The 21,530-nt window shown below is 51.5% G+C and overlaps 1 protein-coding gene across 1 annotated transcript in view; it reads left to right on the top strand.

The window, feature by feature from the left end:
* Nucleotides 1–15,934: 15,934 nt before the first annotated feature.
* The window catches only part of GLIS3 (GLIS family zinc finger 3), a 443,619-nt gene continuing 438,023 nt past the window's right edge, over nt 15,935–21,530 (top strand). The window contains exon 1 of the mRNA XM_039230793.1: nt 15,935–16,065. The gene's annotated coding sequence lies outside the window, so the exon portion shown is untranslated. The remainder of the gene's footprint in view (nt 16,066–21,530) is intronic.

Below are 21,530 nucleotides of genomic sequence, written 5' to 3'. Positions count from 1 at the left end.
CTCCCCTGCTTGTACTCTGTCTCTGCCTCTCAAAAATGAATAAACATTAAAAAAACTTACCCCCTCCCCCGCCACAGAATCCAGGTTCCACCCCAAATCTGTTGAATTACAGACGAGATCGGGCGCGTTCAGGGTGGTATGGCCGTAGACTAAATCTGTTGAATTACAATTCCAAGAGGGAAACATTCCAAGGGGACCCTGGATAATCTGTACATTAACAGGTGTCCGAGGTGACTCTTCTGTGTAGATAAATTTGGGAAATAGAAGGAAAAGCCAAGGCCGTACCAATGCACTGCCTTCCATTCCCCACTTAGGAGCTGTCTTTGGGTTTTCTGTTCATTATAAGATTTAAATTTTCTAACAGCCTTATGAAATGGATACTATTTTCAAGCCCATTTTACTGATGAGAAAACTGGTATTTGGAGAAGTTAAAAAGCACATCTAGGGTCCTATCGATAGTAAACCAGAGAGCTGGGACTCAAACCAGGAACTTTCTGGCACCAGAGCTTTGTTCTTAAACTGCTTCAGAGTAGCTGCATGCAAATCCTTGTCGTCGTCGTTATGATGCAGTGCAGCCTTGGTGACCGTTCCTTGCTTCAGAAGTTGAGAACTGCCAGCTCTCATCCCAGCCTTGCTTTGCAGACTTTGTTCCCCCCTGTTTCTCGACATGAATCGTTGCCTCCTACGAGGCCATCTGACTCCTCACCCTTGACCTCTCTCTGCTCCTTCCTGCCTCTGTGGTTGTAGTCAGGGCACCTTTACTGATGAGATCTCTCCATCATCTTGTCTTCCAGGCCTCTGCATTATTCTTTCCTTGCTTCTACCCCAGAAGGACTGCCCTTGCTCTTGTCTGACAGTCCCAGACTCAGCCGCGCCTCCACACTCTTAGTCTAGAGTCTTCTCTGAAGCGTCCCTGACCGCACCAGGCCTCAGTGAGCTCTGCTCTCGGGGGCTCACTCTGGTGCTCTTGGCATGCCTCCTCTGTCCGGTGCCCAAAATGGAGTGTCCTAAATAAGTGTCGTCTTCTTCCATTCAGGTGAAGCAACTCAGAGGCACTCATGGCACTCTTCTGATTCTGGCCAGTCCGTGGGAGCAGCTAAAATATCTGTTGATCTGTAATAAAGTCACCTAGCTAAAGAAAGATACACAGAAAACAAAGATGGATCTTAAAAGTGAGAGAGACAAGTAGTGGGACTTTCTGGGGGTATCTGTGACAGAGTTACAGTGTCACATGAGCAGTCGTTGGGTTTGCAAGGGTAGATGAGTTGGGATTATCCCTTAGAGTTTAGTTTGTAGCACTCATCCCCTCTCTTCCAAACCCAGAAAAAGCCAGGGAAATCTGTTTTGGTGAAGATGGGGTGATATTGGCATTGGGGGGGCTGGTGGACGTGTAGTGTAATCTTTATAAGGGGGGAGTGGGTCTTTAAAAAAACGTATCATTCGAGATGGTAATGTCTTTTCTTTAAAAAATGCAATGGGTGATGCATATGCTGGCTTCCTTCCAGATGTTAGGGTAGCTTACTGTTTGGGGACAACGGCATCCTAAGAGGTAACATGAGGCAAGACCTTGCATTCTGGAGCCTAGACCTGGAGGAACATGTCCAGGTGCCTCTGAGCCAGAGGTCAGGATCAGCGCTGGGGAAGGGGCGCCACCTACTGACCAGCCAGAGTCAGAGTTTTTTCCCTACCAGGAACCTCCTGTTTGGTGTGGCTCAGAGGAGGTGTCCAGAGAGGCTGGCCCCCAGGCCCAGGAAAGTTCTCTGTCAGCACCCGCCATGTCTCCTGGGGAAGCTCATGAGGACATAGCCACACCAAGTATGGTATTCCAAGTTTGTGTCTTCTGGAAGAATCTCTATCAATATCAGCGGCCTTGGTGCAGAAAATGATAGAACTCGGGGCGCCTGGGTGGCTTAGTCGGTTAAGCGTCCGACTTTCGCTAAGGTCATGATCTCGCGGTTCGTGGGTTCGAGCCCCGCGTCGGGCTCTGTGCTGACTGCCAGCTCTGAGCCTGGAGCCTGTTTCAGTCTGTGACTCCCTCTCTCTCTGACCCTCCCCTGCTCACGCGGTCTCTCTCTCTCGTAGAAATAAATAAAAATATTAAAAAAAAAAAAAAAAAAAAAAAAAAAAAAAAAAAAAAAAAAAGAAAATGATAGAACTAATATTTGGTTGGTTGAATACTATTAGTTTTGTTATGTTAAGTTATGGTTTCACCACATAGATTTCAAAGACAGCTCTGTGATTGAGGGGTTGACAGAGAAGAGGGAGAAATTTAGGACTTAATTCTGTTTCAGGAGGGTTAGAATCTATTTAAAAGCTTTAAAAATAGAAATTCATAGACAGGGTGACTAAGGAGGGCACTTGTTATGATGAGACCTGGGTTGTATCTAACTGGTGAGTCACTGAATTCTACTCCTGAAACCAATATTGCACTGTGTGTTAACGAACTAAACTTTAAATAAGATATTTTTTTAGAAAAAGAAATCCATTTCATTTGACAGTGAAACCTAATTCTCCGCCTCATGAATAAATGGGGTGTTCACACCGGGAACGTGTCATTGCACGCGTGGTGGCTGTCGAATGCCGACCGCAGAGGGAAGACACTCACAGAAGGGACGCTGGTGTCTGGTGATAAACCATTCAGCTTCCGGCTCCTCACCTAGGAGACCGTCATAGTCGTTTGTCCTCTCCACACTCTGTCGGGTCATTGGGATTTGTTTCCTCTACTAGGAAAATGCATCGGGGACACGTGATGCAGGTGAGAGAGAGGCCACTTCCTACATTAGGTGAGAGCCAGAACTCGATCCCCTCATTGGAAGGGGTGTCTGAAGGAGATGCCGCTTTGACAGGGTGAGTGTACAGCGGGGTGGGAGGGCGTGGAGGGGCTCCCAGGGGGGAGAAGGTGGTGTCATCCAGCAGCTGGAGGACTTCATAGGCTGTGTGTTGGCACATTGGCTTCGGTGGGCTTCCTGCTTTCACCCCTAACACCTAATCCCTGGGGAATTCCAGCTCTCCGGATGCTGGTCCACGGAGTCACATGAAACTTAGCTCCCCATTGCAATGTGCTCTCAGGAGGGTTTGACCTCACGGGGAATGAGAGGAAAGGGATGCGCTTCGCCTGGAGGACTAGGACTCAGCACTTTTGGGGTGCCAGGCTCTGGGCTGCATACCTCCAACACGTGAGCTCCTGGATGCTCTCCCCCACCCGGTGAAGGAGCAGCAGCGTCAGCTTGGGAACTGAGGATTAGGAACTTGCGGGCTATCCAGGAGCTGGGTGTGAGAGGGCTGAGAGGTGAGTCCCATTGTGCCTAGACTCAGAATCAACGCTCTTTTCCGTGTGACATTCTAAACCTGTAATGGTGGCATTTCAGAAATTGCTAGTGGGATAATCTTGGAGCTAGAGAAGCTACAAAGGACGCCAGGGCTTATGTCTTTCTTAGATGTAAGAGGCTATCCTGTGCTGTGATTGACAAGGATTCCCTCCTTTCCTTCTTTTCTCTCTCTTTTATTTGATCAAAGATTTTGTAGCTTCCTCAAAGTTCTAGACCACCTTAAATGGGAAAGCAATGGGTACCTGTTGACTTGAACGTTAGACACATAGGCGTGCATGTCTGTTTTGCATGGAGCAGGGGTGTGGAGCCAAGAGTAGGGTCACAAGGCCAGAAGGTGGAGCCTGTCTACAGAACACTGGACTGGAAATGAAGGGTCCTCAGTTCTGATTCCGGTTCTGCTATTTGCAGTAACAGCAGCAGCAGCTAATAGTTGAGTGCTTACAATGCGCTGAGTACTGTTCCAAACATTTCCTATGTAGGAATTCACTTACTCCTCATGACCATTGTATGGATAAGTACTATTATTATTCCCATTTTACTGATAAGAACACTGAGGCACATAGTAGTTAAGTGTCTTTCCCCAGGTCACACCAGCTAATAAATGATAGAAAGTTGGCTTAGACTCAGGCACTCTGGTTTACTACATTAACTATTACGTAATACTGTCTCGGCACCTTGTGTTCGTTAACCTTTCCAGCTTTAGTTTTCCCCACGTAGAAGTTCATGATTTTTATTTTTTAAAAACAAATATTGAGCTCTAAGCTTGTATAGGACATTATAGATCAGGTAGAGATGGGAAGGACCATGTGCACAGACTCCTCCCCCACCTCCCTCCACCTCCTTCCACCCCGCAGCAGACTCACACCCACTGCAAAATGCAAAGGAGAGGGGGTCCAGGAAGGACTTCAGGAGAAGCTGGCTTTGGAACTTGATCTTCAGGCTGGGTACTGGTCCAGAACCGACATCACAGGCAAAGTAATTGGGCAGGGGCCACTGCCAGAGGGAGGGAGTGAGGCCCGTGGTTAAGGAGTCATGACCGGGGCCATTCATAGTCACATTTGTGCTGGGAACTGAACAGTGGCCAGATGCCAGAAACTTGGGGCAAACGGGATGGTGGGGGTGAAGCGGAATAGAGGAGGCGGGGCACAGCGAGGAGAAAGTTGAAGTGACAATGGCTTGCAAACGAGGACGATTTGATTGCTGACTTCTTCAACCTGAGATTCCCGTGGGCTCTGTAGGCGGACAGGTTTGGCCCGAGTCAGTGGATTTGTGTGGTTGAAGGTCAGAGTAAGGACCTTGAGAGGAAGGTGACGATGACAGCAATGTGCCAGGCATCACTGCACCCATGTTCTCTCTAATCAGCACCAGAGCACCGCTTCACATGTGTGACTTTCGTTTTAGAGGATCTCTTCCTTCCCTGAAGAGGCAGCCTAGCATAGCACTGACAGGGGGGACGCTGAAGCCAGAAGACAAGGCTCAGAAGAGGGGCTACAGACTAGATTGGCAAGGAACCTGACCTTGCTGGGCCTCAGTGTGTGCATGTGGTGAGCAGGGAGAACACTGCTCACCCCATAGGGCTGTTGTGGTGATTAAATGAGTTAATATATATAAAGTGCCCGGCGTGCGTGAGGGCCTAGGAAATGTTGGCTCCTGCTGTTGATTAGTAAACTGAGCAGCAGAGAGCTGGAGTGACAGGCTGAGGATGTGCAGCTCGGAGAGGCGGGATTCGAATCCAGGCCCGCCCCTCTCTGGGGACTCCTTACTTCCCCTGGGCTGTGTGGGAGTGAGCACGGCCGCTCACACAGGTGAGCGGGAAGTGGAGGGGGTTGTGGGAACAGCACATGCAGGTGGTGGAGGGGGGAGGGAGGAATATCAGAAGCCACGAGGAGAGATCTGGAGGAAGAACAGGATTAAAGAGCTTCAAAAAAAAAACACAAACTTTTCTGTTTTTCCGATTGTTAAACTCTAAAACTTAAAATGTCATAGAACCAGGTTCCTGTGATCTGCTGTCTAGCCATCTTCCCTGTTTCCACCAGCCCGCCATTGCTAGCAGACTTTGGAGAAACGAAAGCGAACAGGACAGTGTAGTGTCATGGATAGCGGTGCAGAGGACCCCAAGAGCAGAGGTGGTTGATGAGGCCAGATGCAGGAGGGCCAGGGCCTCCTTGGCATTGTGGAGGGCAGAGAGCAGGCGTCAGGGTCCTGGGGGAGTCGTTAGGTTTGGAGTGAATCTGCTGTGGGGGGGTGGTGGAGCAGGGAGTTGTGGGGGCAGGATTCTTTGTTGTGCTGTGGACGCCTTTGGGAGTCTGTGAGCTTAGGGACCTTTTAGAATAAGGTGCCTAAAATAAAAGACATGGGATTGCAGAAGGCAGACACTTGCCTCTACAGACCCTTTGGAATTCAGAACGCCTGTAAGAACACTTCCAGCTTTAAGATGTGGCTCTTCTGTGGAAACTTCATCCTTTGAAGTTGTCTAAACCCTCTAAAGCTTGTGAACCCCAAAGATGTGCCCAGAATTCTGAAGAACTCATATCTCTAGCTTCAGACTGTGGCTTTAGACAAGGACCTGCCTTCAGGTGGTTTGGAACCCGAAAACGTAGAGAAGTTATGTAAAACATCAACATCACCAGCCCCATTTACTTATATCAGAAGGATGTTGGCAGAGTGAAAAGTACTTTGGAGACGTTATGTGCTGCTCAAGTCCTTATAGTGTTAAAAAAAAAAAAAATTCACCGAGACCCCAGGGGCGAGCAGTCCTGGGTTATTGACTCATTACAGGGGGTTCTTGGTATGTTCCACAGGCTCGCAAGATGGCTGATGGCGTGTTCCTATGGGGCAGGGTCTGTTCCCCTCACCCCCCATGTGAGCATATTTGGGGTTTAAATTTACAAGTAAAAATCAGAAAACCATCATGGACTCTTTTTGGTCAAGGTGGAAGGCAGGATGGCCAGGGCAGATTTATTGGGGCACAGACACCAGAAAAATGAGTCTCTATCTAGAGATTTTCTCTATCAACCATTTAATCAGAAACTGGCCAGGCCTGCCTGTGAGGTCATCGTTAATACAGCAGAGGAAGATTTTTACATCAAATAATCCCATTTACTGTTCAATTATGATCGTGTGCTTTTCCCAGGTCACAGGAGTGTGTGTATAGGAAAAGAGCTTTCCTACTCCTTTCTGCTCCTAGATACGAAATCATCATCTCAACTGCATCCATTGTTGGAAGCCCTATTTTGGGTTGGCCCTGTGTAATGTGAAATGAAGGCAGAAAGCGTGTAGCCGAGTCCCGATATGGAAATCCAGACTTAAAAACATTCTCTGATGGTTTGGCATTCGTGGGATAAATTGGTCATAGTTCTCAACAACTCAGATCAAAGCCAGTTGCTGTTTGCATTCAGACAGTGATTCAGGGACCGTGTCTTATTTGGTTTCTTTGAAAATAGAGCACAGACATTTTTTCATACCTTTGAGAGAAATCTTTTGGCCGCCAAATTTGTGCCTTGTAAATGTTATTGTACCCTAATACAAAGTTTTTACATCTTGTCTCAAATGTCTTTTTCGGACTCACTCCACCATCCCCAAGCTGAGTGGCTCATTGCAGGGAAGGTCTCCTGATGTAATGAGAAGAGAAAAAAATATAGGCCAACTGGTAAAGATAAAAAAGACATGAGAGTAAATAAAACACATATGGACCGTCTACTTTCAGAGTGAAAATGTATATGAATGTGTATGCAAATCAGCCGTCCAAATAGAGATCTAGGCTGGGCCCAGTAGCCAAGTTTGCTCTCCGTGGCCTCTCTTTCCCCCTTACCGAGGTGTTTCCCCAGCACCTCCACCCCTGTTCGTTGCAGTGTTCTTCGCCATGCTTCCGGACCTGTCAGAGAACCAGAACGGCTCTGCTTTCAGGACCCAGCTCGGGACCCCTCCTGATGCCTTGCATTTCCTCTCTCTTCTGCTCTCCCCCCAGACGCGTGTCCCATGCCCCTTTCCTGCGAGCAGCGCTCATGTAGGAAGAGCCCAGGCCTAAGTGAGAATTATTTAAGTGACTGTTCTTCCGTCAAAACGGTTAACTCACGGCCAGTTCTTGATTTTAACCAAAGAGTGTATGTTTCAAAAGCTGTTTTCCGATGTTGTTTTGTTCACCTCACAGAGTTCGTTAAGTTTCTGTTGTGCAGAGTGCAGTGGCTTCCGTGTGACGGGGATCATGGGAAAGCCCAGGCGTCGGCGGAGCGGGCAGGGGTCACACCCGCAGAGTGAGGTTCAGGCAGGAGGCACGCCGGCGCTGTCGCTCTAACGAATGCTTATCTCACACACTCGGTGTGGCAGGCACTGTTCTAAAGCCTCCTCAAATAGCAACTCATTTGGTCTTCAAAACAAGGCTCTAATTCTACTCCTGCATTTGTTCCTCTTCTGCGGACGGAGAGACAGGCGCAGAGGGCGACTCCCCAGGGTCGCTTGGCCAGTGAGTGTGGGGCCAGGGCTGAGTCTCAGCAGTTTGGCCCCAGCGTCGGGGTCCTTAAAGCAGCTCCCTGTGGCAGCTCCAGCTGTCAGTGTCAAGTGCAGGACACTGACAGGGGGTCTGCCCTGAGGGCGGGATCCACCCCGGGTGAGCCGAGGAGGGCAGAGAGGGCCGCGGGACGGAGGCTCTCACGCCGGCTACCTGCCCGTCCCCCCGGTCCCGGGACGTGCGAGAGTCCGGATGCTCGGATCTCACCCAGGCCATCCAGTCGGAGTGTCAGGGAGGAGGCCTGGCCAGGTTGGCTCCCCGGGCGTTTGCGTTCGGAAGGGCAGCTGGCGTGAGAGGTGGGGGAGGCACTGGAAGGGGAGCCCGAGGGTGGCCAGGAGCTTGGCGGGGGCGGGGGGGGGGGCAGAGAACAGGGTCCCTGCTCCTCACGCGTTCCCTCTTCTCCCCCCACAGGCTCCGGAGCGGCTTCCTTCTCTTCACGGTCTTCCTTTTCCTCTCCCTTTCCCTCCTCTTTCCCCCTCTCATCCTCTCCTGTGAACCCGTTGCTTTCTCCTTTCCTCCGTCGTCCCTTGTTCTGTATTTCCTCTTCCTTCCACCTCACGGCCTTTCGGTCATTTCACTGGACCTCGCCCCCCCCCCCCCCCCCCCCCCCCCCCCCCCCCCCCCCCCCCCCCCCCCCCCCCCCTGGTGGAAGAGCAGCAGAGGCAGACGTGTGGCTCCGGCCGAGTCTCCGTGCTCATTCGCGGTGCTCCTGAGGGAGCAGAGGGAAGGCCTGGGGTGTGCGGACCCACTTCCCGAATAGCGCAGCTCGTGTTGAACACCGGCCAGGGCCGAGTCCCCTGGGGGCCTGGAGCGCGCCCGGCCCGGGGCTGCGGGCAGGGAGGAGAGCTTGCAGGTGTGTTTTCCTTTTCTGCTGCCGCCGGGCGGATCACCCTCAACACAGTGGCTTCAGTAAGCCAGTCCGCATCTCCCGTTCCTGTCAGGTGCAAGCGTGGCGTGGGTCTCGGCAAGGCTGAGGTCACACGGCGGCAGGCCACTTTCCCCCCGGGGGTTCTCCGGAAGAGCGACTCAGACTCACCGCCTGCTCCAGCTTCCAGGGGCTGCCCCAGCCCTCGGCCTGGGGCTCCTCCCTGCGTCTTCACGGCCCGTAGCGGGGCCTCTCCCTGGCGCTTCCACGGTTGCGCCCAGATCACCTTCTCGGACTCTCTTCTTCTGCCTCCCTCCCCCGCTTTGCAGGACTCTCGTGGTTACATTGGACCCGCTTGGATATTCCAGAATCATCTATTTTAAAGTCCTTTTATTAGCAACTTTAATTCCTCCTGCGGCTTAATTCCCCTTTGCCCTTGAAGCGAACATATTCACAGATGGCAGGGATCAGGACATGGGCACTGTGTGGCGATGGGGGATGGTATTCCTCTCCCCGTAATGGAAAGCCTCCCAGAGCAGGAGAAGTGGACAGCAGGGGTCCCTAAGTACAGACGTAAGAACAGACGCAAAGGTTTGAGGGCCCGGAAGAGCGTTCAAGTCGTTTCGTGTCACTTGGCAGTGTCGCATAATTGGCCACGACACATTCTATTTGTACGCTGTGTTTTATTTGTAAGCTTTACGTATCATTGTGTTTACCACGTATCTCATCAAAATGTCTTCCGACAGAGCAGCACTCCGTGGGAGCGGCAGAGTGTTGTGGCGAGGAGCGCGTGCCCGGAGCCGTAGGGGGCTGGGTTCTCGTCCCCCCCCCGCCTGCTCCCTGGTCTGGTATCTGTGCGGATCGAGTGAGATCAAGAGTCTCAAGTACTTTGCCTTAGTCCCTGGCACATAATAAGCCTCTGATAAATACGAGCTATTATTATTGTCATAATTAAGCTCTGTCTTAAGCTTATGGCTTATAACCTGCCACTCGACACTTTCTCTTTGATGACCACTTCTTGCTGGAAGGAACATGAAAGCAGTGGCAGCAAGAACATTTCTGACCTGCGCAACCAGCTGAGACAACATCATGATTATCAAGCTCAGACGGTCTAACTGCTGGCCCCGAAATTCAATCTAGAATCTAAGGACTCTCTGCTCCTGCTGCTTAGGCCCGTAGCCCCACATGGTAGCTATAGCCGAGTTCTACATGACATTGGTTACAAAACAGAAGATAGAAAAGCATGGGGAGTGGGGGAGGCCGTGTTCCCGGCTGAACTGGAACTTTCCAAGGTAGGATTACTAACAGCAGCAGTAACAGAAAGGAGTGGGACTCAGGGACACCTGGGAAGTCACTTCTGTGCAAATCTTTTTTATTTCTAAAGGTCATCCCAGGAAAATCTTGACTCTCTTCTATCTGGCTGTGAGGCACAATCTGATTTCATTAGGAATCTGGGAATGCATACGCTTCTCATCTGGTGCTGAGTTCTGGAGCTGCATTTGTTAACCAGTAACAGGACATGTAGAAATGGCCTGGCTTCTCAAGGCAGTTGTCTGACAGCCTAGTGGATAAGCTCCTCTCGCTGACCTCCAGAGGTTGACCAGCTGCTCTGAAAGGGGACATTGTGTAATTACTGGAGAAGTGGAATGTCTCTTGTTTAATATTATACTGACCAAATGGTAGGAGGATCTTGAAAAGAACATGAGCCATAACTTAATTTTTTTTAAATGACCAGGTAAAAATGATATCACAGAAACTAAATATTTACGAGAGGTGGCAAGCCCCTTTAAGTTTGTCTTGCTTTTCTTTGTACCCTCCGTGGTACCATGCGTACCTCGGTTACTTCTGTAAGTTGCTGTCAGCTATTTGTTTGAAAAAAAATAAAAGGAATCTACTGGCTCCCACAAATGCAGCTGTGCAGAGGAGGGAGATGGAGAGGGGGTGTGGTCCCGCAGGCTCTGCGCCTGTTTTCCGCGCCCTTCTCCACCCTGCCCTCACAGAGCGTCACCTTCATTGGCAGGCTGAGAGGAAGGCAGCTTCATTTCTGTCTCTCTCCAACCCACTGAAGAGGAAAGGGCCCGTTTCCAGTGGCTCCCTAGAATGAGGAGAAGCCACGATCCTCGGAAGCTACCAGAGAACTTTCCTCCCGTGAGAACATCTCGTTGGCCCATATTGGGTCATTGCCGGTCATTGAAGCCATCCCCGCACCCAGGGCTTTCTTCTGACCATCATACTGGCTCAAATTAGGAACCAGTCTCTCTGGCCAGGGGAATGCCTGATTGGCTTAGGTCTGAGTCTACGAGCCATACAGTTTGATTTCTCTCAGAGTCGTGCAGCCCATTCCTGGAGCCGGGTCTAAGGGAGGTCCCGTGCTGCCTCCTCTCTCCCTAGAGGAAGCCCCGACGGGGCGTGCATGCTGGCCAGGAGTGCGGTTCCCAGTCAGTCTGTGCCATCACTCAGGGAGCAGAACGGAGGTCCTCATTGGTTCAGGAACCAGCCCAGGAAGGGGTAGAGTTAGCGTTTCTGGGCTTTCTGGCTTCAGCCCCCCCCTCCCCTGCAACACACCACCCTGCCTGGGTGAAGGAACGGTCTGGTGGGAGTGGGTGCCCTGCATCAGAAGAAGAATAGTAGCTTAATGGTTAACGGGGACAGTGCTTCTCCTTGAAGCCTGGCCATTCCCCCAGGAGCTGGGTGAATGGAAAGGTAGGTACCTACTTGTCTCTGCCTCTGTTTCCTCATTTGTACAATGGAAGTTGTGCTGCATCTTACCTCACTGGGGTGTTGTGAGGGTTCAGGGAAGCAATGCAGACAGTGAACTTGGAACAGCGCTCCAGCCTGAAGGGAGTCAGCACCTGACCTTAGATGCTGCTGCTCCTTTGTCTGGTGGGCAGTGACACGCACTCCTCCCTCCTCTCCAGCGTCAGAAGGGGGATGGAGGTGTTGATGGGTGTGAAAGCCTCCTGAGTACGGCAGTGTTATGGGGACTTAAAATTTGTAGAAAATTTCCAAGTGCATTGAAAGCCCCTTGCAGGTAGGTGTGTTTAGAACCTGAGGTATGCTGGGGAGGAGTTCGAAAAGCCGCCGAATCTGGTTTTTTGTAGAGCTTAATTCTGTCCACAACTTACTCACCATTCTTGCCTATGCTAATGATGTCCTAATGCCGCCTTGCCTCCCTGGCCTCCTCTTATTTTTACAAAAAGTTGATCATCTTCTCTGCACCCTCGTTCCATGTCCTCCCCCCGCCCCCCCCCCCGGATTTAGTGCATATATATTTTTTCCTTTGGGAGCATTCAGGGTGTGATGCAAATGACCTGGGTTGGAGGAGGTGTGGGGTGTCAGCTGGGGAGGGATCATGGGGCCTGTGCAGGGGAGGCGCTCTGCTGATTGTAAGCATTGTGTACACAGGGAATTTTCTTTCCTAAGAAGTAAGATGCTTCAGTTTACAGGGAAGAGCCTTGGGGCACAGAAAGAGAAGTGACAGGTGTTCAGACTCCTAGAGTGTTGGTGTGCCAAGATAGTTGTTAGTGCTGTTCACCAACTCTCAAGGTAGAGGAAGCCATTCTTTTGCTTCCTCATTCATTCATTCTTTCATTCATTGATTCATTCATTCATTCTCTAAGCATTAATTACTTACTAGTGCCCAGCAGTATTGCTTATGAAGAAATGTAAATTCTGCCTATTAGAAGGCACTTAGAGAAGGCAGCTTATGCATAGATAGCATTATGATGAGGTAATTAATATTATGTGCCATTTAAAAGTGGCCAGTGTGGGTTTAAGTGGTAAAGTGTAGGAAACTGGCTGCCTGTGGAATATTGTATATGTCTGCAAACTTTATTTAAAAATTTTTTAAATGTTTTTATTTCTTATTGAGAGAGAGAGTGAGCAGGGGAGGGGCAGAGAGAGAGGGAGACACAGAATGTGAAGCAGGCTCCAGGCTATAAGCTGTCAGCACAGAGCCTAACACGAGGCTTGAACCCACCAACTGTGAGATCCTGACCTGAGCCGAAGTCGGACACTTAGCTGACTGAGCCACCCAGGGGCCATGCCCCTTTATTTATTTATTTTTTTGGGTAAGCTCTTTGTGGCTGTACCTTAGTAGAATGTCGAGAAGTATCCTGTCAACCTTTGCAGAACATTAGATGCATCTCATTCCAGTTTGTATAAAATAGGAAGAAAAATCGTGCCAATTAAAAAAGGTGCAGAGGCATCGTATGGTGAAAATATTGTAGATTTTGGTCACTTCATGTGGAGTGATACATTGTGCTTCTGACATACAGTTTTGAACTTAGAAAGGGAAAGAGGTGTGATGTTATGAACGTAATGGGCGTAAATAGTAATTTCTAAAAATCACATCAGGTTGTGGAAGCGAGAGATCTGGGCTGAGTGCACTTGCGGCGGAATTAGTAGAAAGATCAACTCAAAAGTTTTATTAGGGTATCAAGCACTGATAGCATTCCACTGTTTGTACTGTTCGCTTAGGAAGGTAACATGGAAATTTTCCATCTGACACATTTATTTCCCCTCTTTAAGTTGGCAAACACTGACTTTTTCCACTGCATTTCTACATAACTGGACTCTTGCCAGCTCCCGTGTGTGTGTGTGTGTGTGTGTGTGTGTGTGTGTGTGTGTGTGTGTTAATAGCTAGGCATACTGTCACTGGTGCTGTTAGCTCAGCTTATCTGCACTTGGGGTTAAAGCTTGTTTCTCCCTGTAGACACGTTACACGAGTAGCAATCTGATCAGAGTTCTTTGCAAGTTTGTAAATGGTTTGAGTCAGATCACTCAGACTGACACAAATAACAGTTCTCCTGGCTGTTTGCAGCTGTTAGGACGATCCCTCTGAGAGCCTGCCCTGCTCCGCTGCTGTAGCTGTGAGATGGGGAACGTCACTCTCGTACTCTCTTGGTGCGAGCGGGTACACGAGATCTGCGCCTTTTGTGGCTTTCGGATGCTGGTTCTTCCACTTGCAAGGGTCGTCTTTGCTTATCAGTTCTCTACCCCCTCTTTTTAAAAATGTTTATTCCTTTTTGAGAGACAGAGCATGAGCAGTGGAGGGGCAGAGGGGGGCGGGGACAGAGGATTCGAAGTGCGCTCTGCGCGGACAGCAGTGAGCTTGATGTGGGACTAGAACTCACGAACTGCCAGGTCGTGACCTGAGCCGAAATCAAGAGTCTGATGCTCAGCCGACTGAGACACCCAGGTACCCCTCTCTACCCCTTCTTTGAAGTCCGGCTGAAACAGCCAAGCTGCTGCTTGTGGTGGGGAGTAGCGGATGGCTCCTGGGCCTCCACACATAACTGGGCTTCTCTGACATCGATCACAAGATGCCTTACGCTTTATGCACGTGCAGTGTGCCTTGCGCACGTTCATAGAATTGGCACTGTTATTCACATCCTGTGAAGGATGTGGGGCTTCACAGCTGGCACACCTAGTGCTGCCTGTCACCCCCTAACTGCTTCCAGAACTCCAGCTTCCTGGCTCCCACCCGGAGACTACCGTGCCTCTCCCACAGGATTGCCGTGAGGCGGTACTGTGGGCAGAGCCATCATTTCTTGAGGATTTGCTATATCCCAGCACTGGGGAGAATGCTTCATGTGACACCTTCCCTCTCACATTGCCTGTAAGTGTTCATTCCCTCCCGCCTCCCCTCCCCCCACCCCGTCCGCCATCCTGGGACAGAGTACTCACTGAATATTTCTCAAATGAATGAGAACTGGACTTGAGCTGGCAGCAGCATTCCGTCTGCTGAGTCAGCTGCCCTGAGTCAGCAGTTGGGAGATCTATACAAGCGTCGCGTCCAGAGTGAGAAGATAACCAACTAGATTGCAGTTCCCACCTCTGGCTGGAAGGGCGTGATTCCTAAGCATGATGGAGAGTTTATGGGGAAGGGAGAGTGTCATAACCGAACTACACTGTTTCTTTCCCACCACTTCTTACTTTCCCCTCCCCCTGTCCCTCCTGACCTGTTTGGTCTAGAAGAGGTGCAGATCTCATTCTGAGTCACTCCAGAACTTTACTGGGAATGCTGCATGTTTACCATAGCCCATGGAACGTAAGGACATTGTAGATTACATTCCTCCCCCCCCCCCCCATAAGTCAAGCGAAGTGCTGCACCTATTTAGTGGTAAAGGTCTTAGGAATGTTAGAGACTCATGAAAATCCCACCTAAATACAAAATGACATTCCCATCCTTAATAAGGGGATGGGAATCTTATAAGTGAGGGGATCTCCAGGTTAGTGACTCAGAGCTTTCCCACTGTGTTATTTCCATGAGCCATTGATTACAGAAGGGTGTAGCACACTGTGTTTCTCTTCCAGCTAGGCTATTCCCATCAAGTGGGGGGAGGGGGTTGGAAGCTTCTTAAAGCCCCTGAGGATATCCTTTCATGCATGAACACCACTGCATTTAAAATGATATTCTAGAGATGTTAGGTGTTATTTTTTTATTTTTATTTTTTATTTTTGCAGTTTCCACCCAGGCTTGTCTTGTTCCTGGGGAGCCCTCCGAACAGTACAAGAGTCTGGGTGAAGAGAATTTTCTGAGATGCATTGAAGGGTCAGTGTCCCCAGGGTGCTCTGTGCCTGAAGGCTGGAGTTAATGAGGAAGAGTTTTTTGGTGAATGTCAGGCATGTTGCAATAAGTAGCCACAATGGACTAGTCAGAGCAACTTCTACCACTTGGTTTCTTTGTTTTTGTGATGTTGCTGCATGCTTCTGTTTTATGAGTCTTTTCTTGTGTGGGGTTGGACCCATCTGTTGCCATCTTGGACTAGGATACTTGTATTTAAAAGGATGTGAAGAACAGAGAGAGAAACTGTTACACTGATAGAATGACATATCCTCAGCACTTACAAATTTATTTCCCTCCCTCTACTTCTGCTGACAGATATTCTGATGATTAATATTCCGATGAGTTTGTGTCTTTGGGAGAGGGAAAAAATGCCTTCCCTAAAGGGAGTCTTGAAAAGTACATCATAACAAGACCTAAGAAGTATTGTGAAAATGGACTTTTTTGTGTGATGTCAATGTCTTGGATGAAGACCCAGTCTGGTAATACTCTTTCTGAAGTAAGAATGAAATGCAATTTTCATTTGAAATGAAATTGATCAACAATGAGAATCGTCAGCATTCATTTTGGTTTGGTTTTCCAGGGCCAGTCATTTGTGCACTTGAGGGCGTCCGTCTTGATCGTAGCATCTACTACTCAAATGCCAATTTATATTTGAGCGAAAGCCCTAGAATAGAATATAAGGACTGGTGGAATTCTCAGCGTCACCATGGAAAGGCCTAACTACAGGATGTTTGTACATTATATACGTTGATTCCCAAGATGGAAGTCTGCGCAGCTCCAGCAGTAGTCGAGGGTAACTGTTGATAGTTGGCCTTCTGGGGACCACCTCTTCAGAAGGGCTGGGTCACAGCCTAGGTGGGGTATGAGGGTGAGGATATTGGATTCTTGAGGAGAAAGTGCCACTGTATGGACCCAACATATTCAGGGAGTGTGCCTCCATTTCTAACAGCCTGTTCTCAGGATTTTATATTCGAGTAACATTTCCATGTCTTCTCTGGTTACCTTTACTTAGAAAAGATGCCTAGGGCGGTCTCTGTGCTGTCTCTAGCTGTTTTCGGAGTTGTGTTCATATAATCCTGTATATTAGAAGATGCTTTTGCCATTTACCACTTTTTAAAAAGTTTTTCTCTCTCCATCTTACTATTGGTGTTTTTTTCCCCCACTTCTTTACTGTTTGACATCAGATCCTGTCAAAAAGCTGACACATTTTTCATGTTAAAAAAAAAAAAGCCATTTCAACAAGTAAGGCCCAAGAAGAAGGCAAAGTGCCTCGCTGCTGTGACCGTGTTCTGGAGGCCCTGAACTCTCAGGCACAAGGGAGGCGGAGGGTGTGTGAACGTGCGGAGAGGGTTAGCCATAAGCTCAGCCATCAAATTGGCCAGCCTGGTGACCAGCGCGCCCGTCCCCACCCTCTTCCCTGTCCTCCCCACCTCCCCGCCCCCTCCAGCGCTCACGCTCAGGAAGCAGCTGGCTGCAGGCCGGCCGTTGCGCCGCTCAACACTTATCCACACTCCTCTCGGGGCTGCCTCTCCTCCCTCCCTCCTCCTCCTCCCGCCTCCCTCCCCCCCGCAGCCCCGTCCACACTGCGCCGCCCCTGCAGCCCAGTGCGCGGCGCGCAAGGGCACGAGCGCCAGGGCGCACAGCATTGCCCCTCCCCGCACCCCCCACCCCACCCCCCACGCCCGCCCGCAGTCGCCCAGGCTCGCACCAGCGCTCCCCCAGCGGAACTGCCGCGAGAGCAATTAACCCGCATCCCGCACCAGCCCCCAGACGCACCCCCCCCCAACCCCCCGGGCCCGGGGCGAGGATGAGCCGGACAGGCGAGGCACCAAGTCGAAACTCAACTTTCTAAAAACAGTCGCGTGTGCATATGTACGTGTGTAGGGAGAGTGAGCTGATGCCGAGGGTCCAGCCGCCCCCCCGCCGCCGCCCCCGCCCCCTGCGGCCGCTGCCCTCGCACACGCGCGCGCACACACGGCGCTGGGGCCGGGTTTCCGCGCACCGGCCCCCGGCCGGGATGGGAGTTTTCGTTTCCGACGGAGGCAGAGCCCGCGGAGCGCGCTGAGGGGCCGGAGCCCCAGTCCCTCCTCGCGCGCGCTGGCCGCCGCTGTCACCCGCGGGCGGGCCGGGAAGGGGACCCGCACGCCCGGCTTTGCGGTGGAAATCCGGGTTACCTGGTAAGTGGACACCGTAGGAACTTGGCGCGCAGGCGGGAGTCGGGGGAGCCAGCGCTCAGGGGGACACACCGGCGTTGGAAACCGTTCTCCACGCTGAGCCGGGTGCAAGCGTACGCGCACCCCCGGCCCCAGAGTTTCTGCAACCCTCAATTAGTAACCAAGCCCTGTTGTGCGTTGCCCCAGAGCGCCTAGTGTCGAAGGCGGAGAGGAAGTCAACAAGGTGTTCCAGTTTTCTTTAATCAGGAGGAGATCGTGTTGTTGGTTTTTCTTTTAAACAGCAGGGGCCGGAGGGCTGCACCGTCAAGGCAGGTTGCAGGACGCACGGCTCCGGGAGTCCCCGCCGAAGGGAAACTTCGGAGAAGTGGGACCTGATGGGGTGGCGTGAGGTCCCGCGCGCGCACACACGGGGCCGGGGCTGCCTTGTCCGGCTCCCACGTGTGTGTGAGGTTCCACCAGGGACGTTTTTGCACGCCCGGGAGCGGGTCCCCGTCGCCCCAGCAGGTCCTGGCTTGGGGGTGCTCGAACTTGTCGCCGGGACCTGGCGGCAGCCAGGTCTGTAACCACCACCTCCCACGCCGCAGAAAGCGCAGACAGACCCAGCGGTCACCGTCCCCACCGGGTTGGGGTTCGTCACTCCGCGCGTGCGTTTTTAGGGGGCGACAGTGTGAGCGCTGTCTGGAAGCCGCCTGCGTCCCGGGCGCCCCGTCCGGCTCACGGCTCCAGCCCCGTACAGGACCCCGTGTGGGTGTGCGGGCGGCGGGGCCGCTCTCCGGAAGGCGTGAGTGCGCCCCCGGTTCTCCCCTGGACACACACCTTGCCCCGAGCGCCACTGGCGAGTTACTCACTGGAGCTGACAAGCCCCCGCGGGGACGAGGAAGTTACCCAAGTGTCTGGAAAGCTCGGCCCGGACGGATTTGTCATCCTGTGGATGATTCAGTGAGGTACCTGGAGGGAGCCGGTTTCTGGCGTGTGGGTCGCGCCCTCCCTCGCCTTGTCGGGGTGTTTGGGCGGAGCCCCGGAGCCCCGGCGCGCGGGTCCCCGTCCCCGTCCCGGTCCCCCGGCTCCGGCCGCGGGCCGGCGGCGGCGCCCTCTCGGCCGGGCTTACTCAGGACCGGGTTGCACAACAGGAAACCAGCGCGAGTTTGTTTTGTTTTGTTTTGCTGCGCTAGCTCGGGACGCGCCGGGGGTGAGGGTCGGAGGCAGCCCGGGAGTGGCGGGGTCTCAGCGCGCCCCCGCCGTCAGACCCGCCCCTCCGCTCGGGGTTGGGGGGAGCCGGGGGTCGGGGCCAGGGCCTGGAGGCCGAGCCGGGGGCAGACGCGGGCTGCCCTGCCCCAGGCGCGTCCGCCCGCCCGCCCCGCGGGTCCCCAGCACCTCCCCTGACCTCGCCAGCCTTCCCCCGGCCTGGGGAGGCCCCCGCCCCCCCTGCCCCGTACTCCCCACCCGCGGCTAGGCTTCCCGGGCATCTGCGGGGGGCGGGGGGGGGGGCATCCGCGGAGCATCCAGACCCGGGCCGGGGGGCGGGGGTGGAGGGTACTTCCGGAATCGCAGGGAGCAGCGTCTGTTGGGACCGGACTCTTGTCATCGCGGCCCCCTTTACAGGGAAAAGGGCTGTGCGTCCCCCTCTCCCGTACTCCCAGAGCCTCCGTGTCTCCCCGGAGTTTGGGCCGGGCGGGTGGGGGAGGGGTGCTGGAGTTTGCGGGGAGAGGGACGTACCGCAGCTCCCCGCAGCGGGCCGGTTCCCTCGGCTACGCGAGCGGGGAGTGTCAAGTATGGACTGAACGCTGGCAAGGCCCCTGGCGATGGCTGGGTCACCTACGAAGAGGAAACCGAGACCCAGAGACTTTGAGGGTTTTGTCCAGTCGCCCAGAGGCAGTTGCTACAGATGCTGGACACACACTCCAGTTTCCTAGTTTCCAGTGCAGAGAGCATTTCTTGGCTTGAAGATGAACTCAAGACAAATGTGAAGTCTCCGTGTCCCCACTGAAAGCTTTGATGAGCCGTCATTTCTGCCTTGGGAGTCAGCCAGACATCCCTTTCGCCTGTGGCACCTTCTCCATTAGACCACCCTCTTTTACACTAAGCAGGGAAGCTTTTTTTTTTTTTTTTCATTTTTGTATTTGGTTTAAATCTCCCCATTTCTCCTCTTCTCCCTTCTCCGATTTTACTTCCTCAGTAATGTGTTGAACAAGGGCGTCCTGCAAAGGTTTGCAGAAAAAGGATCTGCCCAAAATGAAGGTTGGGGGAAAGCTCGCAGCCCTGTGGAGACAGGAGTGTGTGATATTTTGCAGTATTGTTGCAACTGGGAACTTGCTGGAGTTCAAGGGTCACGTGTAAATGCACTACCGTTTTCATTAGTTGTCTGTGGCAGCCAGACTGGACCCTCCACTGCTTTTGAGAGGAGTAGGGGACAATTCTTTTCCAGTTACTTTCCCAAAACTCTTTTCCTTGTTGGCGAATGAAGTCTTCATTGTTGCTCGGACGACTCAACAGTTCTTGAGTATGAGTAGTTAAGTCTCAGTGCGGCTGTTACTCCCTCGTTGCCTGGTTTATGCTTGGCCAGTTTTTTTTTTTTTTTTTTTAATTTATTTCTAGGAGAGAGAGAGAGACAGCGTGAGCAGGGGAGGGTCAGAGAGAGAGGGAGACACAGACTGAAACAGGCTCCAGGCTCTGAGCTGGCAGTCAGCACAGAGCTCGACGCGGGGCCCGAACCCACGAACCGCGAGATCATGACCTAAGCGAAAGTCAGACGCTTAACTGACTAAGCCACCCAGGCGCCCCTACACTCGGCCACTTTTAAGAGGCATCTTTTTTCTGATTCCCCAGTTCCACCAAGTTCCCCAATAGTAGTTGGTTTGTCAGAGGCCGAATACCTGGGGTCTATTTGTTTGCTTGAAAGTGGTCATCATTCCAAGTAAGAAAAGCAACTTTTTGTGTGTGTATGTGGGGAGGTGGAGTGGACTCTAGGGTTCACCTAGTGGGTCAAATTCCTGTTGGGCCAAAATAGGCAGGGCAGGGGGGCTTAGATAATAGCAGACTAATGTTTTATACCAGCCTTGAATTCTTCCACATGGCGGAGAGAGGTCTTTCCATTGCTTCAAAAGAGAGCTGAGCGTTCTCAGTCTTTTTTTCTCTGAGTGTTCTTTCTTGCTAGTAAATTAAGTCTGAGGGCAGTCTTTTCACTTTTGTGTCTCTCTTATTGTAGGTACTGCTCTCTGGAGTTGGAATGTTAGTTTGTAATTCTTCTCGAATATAGATGAAGTGCCTCTTGAAGAAGATAATTCAGGAAGCGGCATCCAAGGCACACTCTCTTCCCTAGAGAAGTCGTTGTCTGTGTTTCTGTAATTATTCTCCATAGAGGGTATTAGAAAGGAGGTAGACATACAGGACTTGACTAACTTTTCACTAAGTCTGGTAGCTTCATAGGATCCATTAGGATTGAAAATAAAATTAAAAAATAGATCAGTGGTGGGGCGCCTGGGTGGCTCAGTCGGTTGACATCCGACTTCAGATCAGGTCATGACCTCACAGTTTGTGGGTTCCCGCTCTGTGTTGGCCTCTGCGCTGGCAGCCAGAGGAGCCTGGAGCCTGTTTTGGATTCTGTGTCTCCCTCTTTCTCTGCCCCTCCCCCACTCGCATCCTCTCTCTCTCTCTCTCTCTCTCAAAAATGAATAAATGTTAAAAAAAAATTTAAAAGTAAATAAAATAGGAAATCTGGCAGTAAAAGACATGTTGCCTTACTCACCCCTGGAGACTGAGGCACATGACGAAATCTTTAAATGTCTCTAACCCATTGTTTGATAAAAAGATGCCCAAGTTCCAAGTTTTCCATTCACTTCAGGCAGAGTTGACATAAACCCCATTTTTTTTAATTGAGGTGAAATAAAATATCCATACAGAAAAGACATATATCTTAAGACTGATGAAATTTCACAAGCTAAACACAACTGAATAACTGGTATCCAGATGAAGAACTAGAATGTTATCACCACTCCAGAAACATCTCTCATTCTGCCTTCCAGTCACTGTGTTCCCTCCAGAAGTAACTACAGCCTTGACTTCTAACAGATACGTTAATTTTGCC

The sequence above is a fragment of the Hyaena hyaena genome, unplaced genomic scaffold, assembly GCF_003009895.1.
Source record: "Hyaena hyaena isolate Hyena2069 unplaced genomic scaffold, ASM300989v1 scaffold_51, whole genome shotgun sequence".
Lineage (NCBI taxonomy): Eukaryota > Metazoa > Chordata > Mammalia > Carnivora > Hyaenidae > Hyaena > Hyaena hyaena.
The sequence above is the reverse complement of the archived record's forward strand: the minus strand, read 5'-3'. Positions and strand labels throughout refer to the sequence as shown.